General features: G+C 31.4%; 1 protein-coding gene across 4 annotated transcripts in view; it reads right to left on the bottom strand.

Moving 5' to 3' along the window:
* LOC145283516 (neuropeptide Y receptor type 2-like) overlaps positions 1 to 12,347 on the bottom strand; it is a 1,003,835-nt gene that overhangs the window by 686,077 nt on the left and 305,411 nt on the right. For 2 of the 4 annotated variants that reach the window (XM_080132357.1, XM_080132358.1), the window contains exon 3: positions 182 to 245. The exons of the other annotated variants lie outside the window; for them this stretch is intronic. The gene's annotated coding sequence lies outside the window, so the exon portion shown is untranslated. The remainder of the gene's footprint in view (positions 1 to 181; positions 246 to 12,347) is intronic. 4 annotated transcript variants of the gene reach the window in all.

Here is a 12,347-nt window from a genome sequence, read left to right as displayed (position 1 = left end):
TTTCCGCTGAGTTTTTTGTTTAATTTAAATAATATAATTTTACACATTCTCTGATCTGTGACGTCGTAAGCATGTTTAATTCAAAATATTTTAGAAAACTCCCGGATCAATTTATTTATGTATCAAGACTTTACAGACACTGAGTAAAAACAGAGAGACAGGCAATATTACTGCACGCTACCTTTATGTATTCACTTAATCCGAAGTCTGTTTTAAATGTTGCAATTCACTTAGCAGTAGGAAAGCTGTAAATTATTAAAAAATAATTTATTAGATATGTTATATTACAGCAATACTCATTTCAATAAAGCTTAGATAAAATGTTTACATTTTTGGAAATTCTAGTATCCTATATCAAAAGAGACCAAAATATAGTATATTGTATAATATAGAATTCACCTGTGTTATAAATGTAGCATATATTTCAGGATTATGTAGACGAGTATAAAAGAAACAATATCAGAAAAACACACAATTTAAATACACATTATATATAACATTAAAAAAAATCTAGGCACGACTAAACCGGAAAGAAGCTTTCAAGAATCGATACGAAAATAGTAAGCATCGATAAATAACTTCTCATATTGCTAAAAATACGCTGATTTGTTACGGCAATTTGCTGTTACGTTATATTAATACATCTACGGAAGGCGATAGAAAGAATGTTGCTCTGTATTTACAAACAGTTTTTACCTCTTCATTTTCCAAAATACTTCTAAGAATGCTGCTATGGTATATCACAATCATAAGAGAAACCCAATTCTAATGAAATCTTTCTTCAGGAATTATGCGATATAAAATTGGAGAACATCAATTTTATACAACAGTCTCATGTAGTTTATACAGAAATATATGGTTACATGGCATAAGAATGTGAAATGATTGTAATCATAAAACTTAAAAATGTAATTATTTTTTTAAATACAGTATTAATAGTTAACGTAAAAATATAAGTAAACCGCAATAAGAGTTTACTTTTCACAGGCATTAACTAGAAAAAAAAAACTTAAAACCTGATAACAATTAGTGTGAAGGAAACATATATAAAGCGAACAATAACATAATATCAAAGGGTTTTTACATAAATGTCGTTTGAAATTATAATTTAATGCAATTATAAAAGAAAAAAGGTATCTGTGTATTAGGTTGCATTAAACACACATTTTAAAGTATGGGTGACCACAAATGAAGAAGCGGGGATATGTTTTCCATATTTGTTGGTGAATACCACGTCACTGATTTAAGTACTAAAATCAGAATACACTATCCGTTCTTACGCTACACTAAACATATATTCCCTCTACAATGAAAGAGAAACATTTCTAAATTAAGACATTTTTGCATGTTTGCTCCGATAAGGAGTGTCCCATTTTGGGCATCCTGATTTTTCAACATTAATACCGTGTGTCAAACTGTGTACTCATGGGGAGTCTAGTAAATAGGAACATCTCTTACTTGTTAACTATCTGGTGAGGCTCTGATTGCGGCTTAGTGAAAATTCTATTAAGATATGATTTTTTTTTTTATATTATTCTGCTTATCGTATGACTAAATTCAGGTTTACTCTTTCTGGAAAACTATGTTGTTCAAAAATAATGAATTCAATTCGTTAAAAAAATATTGTTTTTTTTTTTCAGTTTTTGGCGATGCTATAAAACAACAATCCAGGTCCATTATTTTCTTCACTTAATTAAGATTGATATCTTTTGGCATGAGTGGTACTAAACCATAACACACATGCTTTGTCCCCACGATTCTTGTGATATAACTAAAGCAGTAGATATAGATGTGAATGCCTGTCTCTGGTGTCAAAATATTTAGCCAAAAAACTCTTACACTCATGCATGGAATTAACAGACAAATAGAAAGTCTACACTTTGGATGGTTTATAACGATTAGAATATTCATTTAACATGATGAGTAAAGCGTCCATGTTGAAAAGCAAGTTATCCATTTGAATTTGGTGACGTAATTTTAGATCGTTTTGCGCATGCATCAGTCCATTACTTTAAGTTTATTAACTATTTCTTACCTATTGATTCAGCTAAATATCGTTGTTCCGAGTATGATGGTTGCACATAAGTTATTTTCTTAGTTTTGAAATAAATACTATATATTATGTACGATATAGAATTGTTTTTTATAACAATGAATTCGAAAACAACATGTATTAAAACATATTTTACGGCTGGTGACCCCTGGTAGTTTGTAAATAAAATCACCTATGCTTCTTTATCTTTCGTATTTATATAAGTAGAAATGTATTAATAATTGGTCCATCGTAGTTTATTAACGTTTACGATGACAGAAGATAAAAAGAAATTTAGCGTAGCCATGTTTGTACGATTAAGTACATTCGGTGCGTGTTTCCTATCATTGGCAATAGTATCATCGCAACTATTAAAAGTGGTGAGCATACACAATTAGTATCGATGTAGATAACTGTTTTGTTTATTGAACTGTGAGTGAATACTGGTATTTGTTTTTACTTGTACGCTATCAGAATTGTTTGTATTCATATATTGTATCACGTTTCAGAAAATACGAGACACGTTCGAAAAGTATTTCTAATTTTGTCAGAATGTCTAGTGAGGATCACAATGTTCACTGTAAATATGACCTAAATTATGCATTAATAATATAAAAATTCAATTTCTCTGTTGTATATCTTGTTCTGCTTGGAATCTGATAAACAATCTCAGTCATGGATATAAGTTAGAAGCAGATATATCACATAAAATTCCGGTCTACAGAAAACGATTTCGGAGTGTGCCTAATAGTGTAAATGTCAAAGTGTGATTAGAATTCTACGGCCGCAACATAAAAAAAGTCTGACAAATATACATCAAGAATGATAATAATTTCAGGGAAAATACACACTTGATTATAACATCCACCAGTTTAAATGGATGTACATATGCAAATGCATACCCAAGATCGATGAACGTAACTCTAATAGAATTAACTATAAAAAGAAAATAGAGAACGCTGTAGAAGTGTGTCATGATCAAGATGTAAGTGAGGTAACAGGCGTAACGACAATCAAAACGCAAACGTGTGTATAACCTTAATTCAACTGCTGGTGTTGTAACTTTACACCGTTTTAGTGGTTGGTCTATATGTTGTACGACACTTGTAACATTCAAACACTAATGAAACAATGTTAGACGCTGAAATATATGATTTTATTTCATCAGCAGTCAAAAATTTGAATTCAATGACTGAATTCTATTTTTTCCATGTGTTATGCAAAGTGTTTTCCTAAATCCAGTATATCTGTTACTGTGAATAAATCTAAAGTTGCAAATTTTGTACATAAAAACATTTAAAGTTAACAGATTTTTATGCCATTAACTTTTTGACCGCTACGTTGTTTTTGATTGCTTCGCCTCCTCAAATTTCCATCGGGATATTCGATATCTTAGATGAGGAATGATAGTTGCGTTATATATATATATATATATATATATATATATATATATATATATATATATATATATATATATATATATATATAATTTTAGGTTGCTATTTTTCAAAGGTGGAATATTCAGTGAAATGCAGCGAGATTAATACAGGAGTGCTCTACCGGAGTAGATCAAGTTACATTTTCAATTTGTCTTTAGGTAAGCAGTTATTTATTATTACCCAATCATGAGCAATTTTTAGTCTTCTAGTATTTAGTAAGTAGAGAACTCATCAGGAAAAAAATTCCAAAAGCGGAATTCCTGATGAAAAACGAAAATAAACACACTTTGTTTGTGTGTGTGTTTTTTTTTTTGTAAACGAGTTATGGGAATGAAGATAAGCTTTGCGAGTAACAGGGTTGGTTGGGTGCGGAGGTGTTAGCTTATTTGTTTTTCTATTTGTTTATTTACTTATTTACCCGTGTATTACTTCAGTCATTCTCATGTTTGTGTTAGGATGAGCGGTCCAGATGTGGTTCTAGGTTTATTCGTGTTTTTGTTTTTGGAGATGTATCATGTTGAGTTTTTGGGATTTTTGGAGGAGGTCGATAGACTTGGTCGGAGCAGGACAGAGAGGGAAAATAAGAGAGAATAAGATAAGATTTTCTTTTGTATCACATGACAAGGTAAAGTCGTAACAATTACCCACTAATATGACATCGAGAGGCCCTACCAGAAACTACTGTATGGTCCAGAATCCATTCGCCAAATGGCAATACAGCAGCCCCGGTACTTGCACCTGCTGATAGAACAGTCTCCTTAATGGTTAATCCAAGGTACGGGTCCCTGACTATCAGGCAGATAACGTAAGCCCAGTTGAAACGTTTACCTCCAGCACCCTTGATAGTGTCATTACCACAAGGATCGACATAGAAACAGAAAGTTTCTGGCATCTCAGGCTACATCTCACAAAGTACTCTCTACCGGGGAAGCAGCTTTTTTTACCCTTTGTCAGAAAAAACACTCGTTGGAAATGAGGACTGAAGGACAAAAAATATAATTAGCATATATCCGTTTCCAAATTCTCACTAGTAAAAGTGTTAAAGATGTATTAGTTGTAATAAGCAGAAAAAATCGATAATAGAAATTTATAGAGGAAGATTCATTGAAAAGTAAGAAAAGCGAGGAATGTTTTATACTAGTGGTTAGGAGAATTAAAAACAACGGTAAAAATAGAAGAATAAAACGGTAGTGGATCGAAGTGGGTATAAAAATTAGTACGAGTAAAAGAGACGACTGGAAAATAGCTATTCTTCATGAAAGTTAAATTGCAAGTAACAGTAATCGCAATGGGTTTACAAAACTCGAGCTTACTTTTACCACGTAAAAATAAAATATTCCGCGAATTGTATACGTCATAGTAATGCAAAATGAAGATAACAATAAAAATTGCCCAAAATCATAAAAGGATATTTAATGTCTAATGATGTGCAATTTATAGTGACCGGGAGTAAATAGAGATTTTATTTTAATTTCATTAAGGTCATTACATCTGTTCTTCAATCTGAAAATTAACAGTCTTTGACTTAATGTAGAAAGGTGAGTTGAGGGATTTGCATGTGATGTTTTCTAAAGAATGCCCTATTTAAAAACCAGTGTTCCGTTTTGCTCATTTAAAATTCAATAGATGTTGCAACTGATGCACTGTTCTTATATTTAAAATATCATAGTAATATTTATGACCGAAAATCTCGTTTGAATCCATGCCAACATAATATTTACTTACATTTACTCAGTAGCCATGGTTATTTATAAACTAGAGATTTGACAAAGCAATTTCGTTTAACTGTGTATTGAGGCTTTTTTAACCAATTACATTATCTTGCAATTTTGAATGCAGGTAAAATTGGAATTTGGTTGCTATTTAATATTTTGCTTTTGTGTATTTTGATAATTTTTTCACAGTCTTCACTAAATTAAAATTAAGCTTGAGGGCATTTTCTTTAAACGCATAGATTTTTATGCAAGGCAACCGCCGTGTCTTTCTTTACATTTTCTTATGGTCTCAGTTTCTTTTACTTTCTTTTTTGCTTTTTTTTTAGTTTCACAGTGGTGATTACGTTTCTGAGTCCTGTATTATTTATTTTTCTAATTTTTTCAGTCGTTTTCACCATTCTAATGTATTGCCGCCTTATCTTTTCCTTCTTTTCCACGTAGATTCGGTCATCATCGTCTTTTGATAGTAACATATTATATGTGTTCATAGATTGCATGGTGTAATTGTTTAGGTTCCCTAATACATCCTTCGTCGAGACTATGGATGTTGAGCTATTCGCGCCATCCTATTCCTACAGTTTTCATTAATTAGTAGTATAAGGTTCATAAGAGTACTAATTGATGGGTAGAAATCAGAAGCTTTCAGTATTAATGCTTGAAGCACTTAGGGAGTTTAGCTAAGGATTCACACCTATCTGATCTACATTAATGATCATCCAAATCACATTCTTACATCATTCATAGGAATTTATGCTGATGACACTACCACCAATGGCAGCACATCTAATACCTTAAACCACCAAGTTCTCTCCGATTCTCTCTTCTTTGATCTTGGGCGCGTGATACATAAGTTGCTCTTTTCTTTTAATGCAACCAAAACCAAGCTTTTAATTTTACATCAGCAACGCTTTGGTCCCCAGCTGGGATCAATCGAAATGAATTGTTCTCTTTTTTGGGAGGCCTCATGTATGGCCCACCTTCTGAGCTTGACCTTTATTCCTGATCTTAAATGAACACGTACATTGAATCCGTTGTAAAGTCCGCGGGAAAAATGATGAGATCGTTCTATCGATCCAGTAGATATCTCACTGCAAATGCAATTCTCTATCTATATAAGAGACAGGTACCTCAAAGGATGGATAATTTTTTCACATCTGGGCAGGAGCTTTTAGAAAGGACGTATCCTACATTGAAAGAGTGCAAAATAGACTTCGTAGTCTCGTCGCATATGCACTTTTCTCTTCAGTGCAATCTCTATATCACAAAAGAGATGTTGCGATTTTTTCTCTGCTGTATCGTTATTTTCATGACAAGTGCTCGATTAAGCTTCAATCTCGGACCCCTCTCGCGAAAATTTCGCAAGAAACACTCGTCTAGCTGAAAAAACTATCAATAATATCCAGTTCGTATTTCATCTGATATTTGGATAACGGGTATTATAGCTATGATACGTAATAACAGTGATAGGTTTTCTCCTTGGATTATACTTCTCAGTATTTTTGGTCATGATATAATATTCTCATGGTGTCAGTTCCAATCCCTAATATTATTTTTTCTTGCTCAATTTGATAATTTTACCTTACATTGTACTACATCCTCAATCAACACATTTTTGGTTAGCTCAGTCCTGTCATAAGCAATTTTTTTTGTCCATCTGCTACCTAAGTTTTATTTTCTACTGATTTCCTATTTTCACAATGCTTTCTCGGAGTATGCATCGTCATATTTTGTCTACTATTCTGTACTAGTAGAATAACTAGCCTCCTTCTTTTGATGGTATGTTTGATTTTAGTCATTGAATCTTTGTTAGTCTCCAAGTGCAGGTCATATATATCGTTTTTTATTCTCCTTTATGGTTTAACGTTTTTTCCTCGGTTTTCATTTAAGCTGCTATTATTATTATTAATATTATTATTATTATTATTATTATTATTATTATTATTATTATTATTATTATTATTATTATTAATGATGATGATAATGATGATGATGATGTTTATTAGTATTTGCATAATTAAGCAGCATGTTTTTATAGACGCTGTTGGATCTAGGCAGTAAAGAAAAATGGCAACTTTTGCGTATATGAATTCATAGGTCTGTGGTTATTTTTCTAAATATAGTAGTGTGTTTATAATGAAACTGAATACATAATTACCAGGTTTAGTTATGAAGCTCCAAGTAGTTTTTTTAACGATCGCAGGCAATACTAAAGAAATTCGTTTCTATTAATAAGTTTCAACGACTTCACTTTTTTGCTAATTCAAGTAATTTACATGCATGTTTCTTTACACATTATTTCGTTTTAAGATTAAATTTGCACACAACGAAATATTGCATGTCGCATTACCTACAGAACCCTCTTTACTTGCTACACTAACAAGATAGTAGTACACACACTGTAAGTGTAATGTCGATTAAATTCAGCTTTTTAATAACCAAACATTTGCTTCTGAAACAATAGTAATTGATTTTACTCATGTCAGGTTTTATCATCAGTAACCGAAGACAGAAAATGGTTATTGTATTACTAGATCAGACACCCCACTTTGTGCTAGTGCTTAAACTCGATAGCTGATGCCATATAAGATGGGGTGAATAAAATACCGTACATCATAACTTATAATATAGTTAGCGTTCCAACAAGAGTCCAGTGCTTTAGAAAAAATCTATTTTCACTATAAAAAGAAACCATAAAATAGAGAAAACGAATGATAAAATTCTGAATGATTAATTCGTTGTTGTTTTCTAGAAATAAACCCTTACAGTATTATGAGACTTTCCCTATAATGATAGGCTATATAGTAAATATGATACATATATAATATATATATATATACATATATATATATATATATATATATATATATATATATATATATATATATCATAGATTGAAGTGTTCAGGTTTACAATAAAATCGATTTGTTTTTAATAACTGCTTCTCGAGTAGCAATAAATATTACATAAATTTGCAGAAAGATAGCAAAGTGATTCCTTTTTTATTGTTTTAGTAAATTGAATCTAGTAATAATCGCTGTCTTACCATTCTTTGCACAGTCTCGTCTTCTACCTCCATCAGTACTTATGTTAGACACCCAGTATATCTTTCAGTTAAAAAAAACACATTATGGAAACACGTTTGAATTTTGATTACGATAAAAATATTCGTTACAGATAGTTTCCTAAACAATATTAGATATTAATGACGTATCAAGGAATAAGCATGCAGGACATTGTATTTTGAAATATCAATTTCAATTCGAAATTGTGATTACTAATTGCACCATTATATTTACATTCTAAATGTATTCCTATAATATTGAATTCAACACTTGTTTTCAGATGCCCTTATTTATTATATTAATGACAATAATTACCGACAATTTCCCGACTAATAGTATGATCTGGTGACATTTAGATTCAGCGAGGTTTGTTCACAATTTACAGCGGTATAATTATATGATGGGCAAAACAAACATTTTATGTAAGAGAGTGGCGTATTTTGAAAAAAAGCTATTCACCGTTACCGTTGCACATTACGCCTGGGCACGCCAACAAATACTTTAGTAATTTCAGTGGCGTCATATTTATAGTATAATGTTTCGCTTAACGTGCAATGTACAGTTCAGATCATATACTTTCATAAATCAAGACGTAATATGTACCCATAACGAGCTAGTTGACATTGATAAAATTTGCAACAAGTAAATCAAAAGCTATATGAGACAAAACCTAGAAGAGTACATCTGTTAGGGCTGTCTATTACTATAATATCTATCGGTCTGAAAAAATGGAACATAAATGACTTGTTTCTACTGGTCGAGTATTTTACACAATCCGCGACTGATATATTCTAGTAAAACGAAGTGTTTCCATTGAATATTTTCGTAATCTGTGCAAATTGGCTATCAGAATACAGAAGAAAATGTAGATCATCTTAGCAGGCATGCGATACATCTAAGAATCGAAACGCAAAATATACGAAACCATGTGTAATGAGTATGGTATTTGAAACCAATCTGACATTGTTTTAGTTTATTAAAGTTATGAGATATGTGATAGCCTTCAATTTGCACTGATTATCAAAGCCCATGTTTGAAATAATTCACAAGATTTATACGATATTGGCTTATTTCTGTGGAATACAATATATTTCGCAATGAAGTAATATAAAAATAAACTAATTATAATAAAATACTGAGAGTGTAAGATATGTGTTTCAAAAGTAATGCCTTCTTTATTAATCTAAATAACTCAGATTTTATAATAAAATGTATTCGTATGCTGACTATACATATGCAGTTTTTTATCAAAAAGCGTCACTCTTTGTTGCCTATATTGACGGTGGAAGGTGCTTAAAACAATTCTGTTAATGGCATGCCTCCGAGGCAGAGATGGGACAATGGATTTATGGCAAAATTTCATTGAGAAACGTTGTCATTATTTAAAAGAATATATTCTTGGGGCACAAAATGGCGCTTGTTTTATCGTTAAACCTCTATAGCTCTTCAATTATTTGCGTTTCTGAAAATAGTAAGCTTTACTTTAGAAAAACCTCGTATATTAAATCACGCTAGTAAAACACATCCACGGTCATCGTATATCGTTCGCAAACATGTTAAGATAATGGGGTGGAATATATAGGGAAACAGATTCTCGGGCAAAAGTTTGGCTCGATTAATTGGTATTATTTGTCCTCGGTGTCTCCTCTGCATTTTGTGTACAAAATATAAGAGCTATTAGTTTTGTAACGACACACACACTATTCTAGCCTTTAGGCTTATTGATTTATTTTTCCTCCGGTGCCATTTTGAGATTACTTAATTATTGTCGTAATTTTATATATTAATGTTCTTACATACCACCATTCCGACTAGCTAAACTATTATGTTTCAACACCATATACTTGAACGTCTCTCGTGATCAGTATATTAAACATGTACATGTCTCGAAAAGCGAGTAGACAAAGTCCGCTATTATGTTATCACGCGAGTTACGGATTAAAAATATGTGACATATGAAATAATGACACCTGCACAATATATTTTCGGTTTCTCGGAATTTTTAAACGTCATATTTTTTTTATTCTACATAGAGGATGTAATAAAATATGCAACTTATTACTCGGACATAAGTGCCAAGTTTTAATTTACTTATGACACATACTATCTAAGATTCAATGTTTACAGAAGGAGTCATCCCTGATTATTGCCCATAATCAACTCGAGGATAAGCGTTTAGGACCGAACAGTGTGGTAATCACATTGGGCGTATGTTGAGCAGATATTCATTATTACTATTTAATTGCCTCCCAACGAACACAAAGGGAGACAGAAAGGCGGTTTTCAAAGTGCGGAAAATAAAGCTTTCCAACTCCCAACTCTGGATAGGAAAAAATTAAAAAATGGCTCAATCCTGAATCATTTATCCTCTATTGATTAAGCACAGAAATGTGAAGTGTAGCATAAGAATAGATACTACACTATGATCTTGGCCTAAAGGACAAGTTGCTATACAACTCTGATTGTGATTATTATATAGACGACACATAAAAATCTGTTTTACTTTGAAATTGAGAGCGAAGCCATCTATGCTATAATAATCAGGGAACCAACCGATGGTATTAGATTCACATACGGTCAACTCTATGAAATAAGGTTTTCGCATTTGGTTTTGGTGGTAAGTTATAGTTGTGATAAAGATTAACGTACAATTTTTCTATAATATTTTTGGAGAAAAAAGAATATGAAGTTTAGGTTTACTCCTGAATATCCTTGTAACTCCTGTTTTACTCATTTTGCCCTCATATTGTTATATATTGGTATTCCTTTAATCGCCTCTGATGAAATAGCTATCTACCTAAGGTGGAGCGATGCCATGTAAAAATTCCGAAAGATAACCGAAAATGTGTTTTTTTTTTATGATAGTCACGGATTTACACATAGATCCTTCCGTGTTCATTGGAGAAGCTGTACGGTTTGAATAACATCGTGCAGGTTTATCCAAGTACCTATTAAATCTCGTGGTTTATAACTTTACCGTTAATAAAATGAAACATTTTCTCAGCAAAAGATAATCACAGCTACATAAATGTAGACAGCACATATACTTTTAATTTGACGACATGTTTATCTACTTCCTGATTCGAATGTGTTCGATTATTATCACTCGGTTTCATTTAGTATGAAAATTTTAAAGTGATTCCTTGGAAGGTCAGTGATCGCAACCGGTGATTTTTTAAATTAGAAACGCGATATTTTCCCCATACATAGTTGATGTTCTTCCTTTATGAAATTAACTCCATCGTGCGGGATTTCTATTTGGGAGAAGCACAAAAAGACCAATGGTTCAAGAGTCGATTACAATACTTATTTGTAAATATGGGTTATTCATTAATTGTATGTAATAGGTAAATCATCCACAGATTTTTCCACTTTTTTGCAATTTGTGTAACCTATGTTTGTAGTTAATAGTTTATATATATATATATATATATATATATATATATATATAACTCATACTTTATATATATAGCTAATAATTTATATATATATATATATATATATATATATATATATATATATATATATATATACTCCTATAAATTCGGTTTTCTTTTGCGGGTATCGATATTCATATTAAAAACCATATTTTCTGTTTATTTAAAATGTAGAAAAACAATTTTCTTAGATATTGGTTATGGAATTGCATTCACTAGCAAACAATCTAGCTAATTTGCATATTCTTTAAAGAATGCATTTTAGTTAATTCTCTATCAGTTGCTTCGGTTTTTTAAGTGGGATAATAATCTTTACTTAACTATTACCTGTAATTATATTCATGCAGATATTCTACCTGGTTTATACTTGCATAAAATTTGCGAACAGAGTTTATTGTAAACACAAAATTGTTTCCATATATATGTATGTATACGTATATATTTTTGTTAAAAAAATATATCTATTTATCTATCTATCTATCTATCTATCTATCTATCTGTAAAAGTGAACGAGTTGATTTATATGTATGTGTGCCTGTCTGTGTATCTGTCTGTGTACATCTACCCACGCAATAACTCTGTTAATTTTTAGTCTACAGAGTCGAGTTGACATTTCATTTGCGTCTATATACTTGACATTTTTGATATAGGTACCTTGGGCA

Source organism: Euprymna scolopes, chromosome 8, assembly GCF_053919585.1.
Source record: "Euprymna scolopes isolate OS-2025 chromosome 8, ASM5391958v1, whole genome shotgun sequence".
NCBI lineage: Eukaryota > Metazoa > Mollusca > Cephalopoda > Sepiida > Sepiolidae > Euprymna > Euprymna scolopes.
This window is presented reverse-complemented; position numbering and strand designations above follow the sequence as displayed.